Here is a 2,030-nt window from a genome sequence, read left to right on the forward strand (position 1 = left end):
GAATTCTCAGCTCTGCTTCTCCCTTTGCTAACACTAAAAACAAGGAGCTCATGGAGAGCAAAGAATTGTCCTCCTAGAGCAAAGGTGCCAGCTGGTGAGAGTTGGAGTTTTGGACTAAGATGCACCCAAGTGCCAACAGGCCATAGCAGGAGTCACCTCCAGGGGTGAGAGTGGAACAGCTCTTGCAGCTTCTGCAGAAAGGTCCATATTCACATACGTGCTGATGATTGTTGGGTAAAACACAGGACCTTGGTCTTTCTGTTGGTTTGTATTTTGTATTCTGAAAATAGTGTCTTTTTGAGGATGTTTTTACGTCCATCATGTGACACTTCCTTCAAAGCAGGTGTTCTGGTTCAGGGTTGTTTGGGGTTTGTAAATTTTGGTTTTTTTAACTGAAAGCTTAGGAATTAAATGGTAAGATCTAGATGTATTTCAAGTTTTCAGTGCTACACAGCAGGGCTTCCTTGGAGCTCCTTTTAACAGCTTTTAAGTGACTGGGAGCAAAGGTTTAGTTTCTCCAAGCCAGCTTGAGGATTAAAAAGACACACTGGCTTTACCCTGCTTTGGCTTTGTCATTGTCCCAAGTCTGTTCATGATTTCAGTGCTTGATGAAGTGAACCTTGCATCACTTCCATGCCCCTTCACAGATCTCCTGGGGAAATGCCCTTCTCAAACGTGAGCTCTTTCCATTGCTGTATTGACCTGCTGCAAACTCCTCTGGTTTTCTGCTGGTGTCGCGTGCCCTAGAAATGTGTGTGTTCATCAGGTGAGAACCTTCTTATTCTTTCCACTGTACATGTATGTGCCTGTAGAACTTGTGTGTGTGTGTGTCTGGGCAGGGCAAGGCAAGGCAGCCCCATCACTGCAGGGAGAATGGAGGAGGTGACTGCGAGTCACCCACTTACTCACTGCCCTGCACTGTGGGAAACCTGTATTTTGTGGTTTTGTAGAGCACTTGCTCTTGAGTGCAGGCAGGCAGGGAGGCTGCCCCCCCTTCTCGAGAGCAAATGTATCACTTACTACTCTTATGTAAAGCAAACTCAGTGTCAAGTCTGAAATGAGGAGCTGCACTGGCAATCCCAGCTCCCTGCAGCAGGTGCTGAGCTGGCACTTTCACAGAAGGTTGTGAAATTTGATCACACAATGGGAAACAGAGCCACTCCTTGAGGGCAAGATCTGGAAACATAATGGGGAACCACCCTCCAGAGGTGATCTGTGTAATAATGGGGCTTAGAAACACTTTCTGCCTGCTTTGCTTAGAAAATGATGAACGTTTTTAATAGTGTCACTGAGTTTTGCACAAGCACACACTATATTTAGCTGTGCCTCCATGTCCCTCACTCAGACACACCCAAGGCAAGAAGCTGCCCAGTGCTGCTGCCATCACTTCCAGGTGGAAACCATTCATGATTTTTTCCCGTTCTCTTTATGTCCTGGTTTGATTGTCAGCTTCTCTGCTCTCTCTGGAGCTTTTCACCCATTGCCTCCTGGAAGCTGGGCAGCCCTGGGCCCCCCAGCACCTGCCCTGCAGCCACCTCTGGGGGAGTCCCTCCCATTTCTGTACCCATGGATGCTAATGAAGGTGGAACACCCAGTGTTATTGCCTGGCCCCTGTGACACTTGGTGCTGCTGGATGTCTCCCTGCTTTCTTCTTGAGATGGCCATGAAGATTGCACCTGCACTCCCCACTGACACACCACAGCCTCTGAATAATATAGGCTAATAGAAAAAGACTTCAAAGAATCACAACACAGTTTTCAAGGGCTGGAAGGAGAGGCTGATGGGAAATGTTAAAAGAATTCAACATTTCCTGCTTAGCTAAGCAGTAATTGAGAAGGAGACGTAAACTATGTGCAAGTATTTCAAAGAGAAGGAAAAGCCAACAAAGGTACACACACTGCCCTGATGCTGCAGACAAAGAGGAAAGAAGGGAGAGGTTTGTTTGTCATGTTGTTGGGTGCTCAGACACAGGGTGAGCAGGGTAATGAAAATATTTAGACAGATTTGGATGTTATTTCACAGAGGTAAAT

This window comes from Chaetura pelagica, unplaced genomic scaffold (assembly GCF_000747805.2).
Source record: "Chaetura pelagica isolate M959 unplaced genomic scaffold, ChaPel_1.0 scaffold713, whole genome shotgun sequence".
NCBI lineage: Eukaryota > Metazoa > Chordata > Aves > Apodiformes > Apodidae > Chaetura > Chaetura pelagica.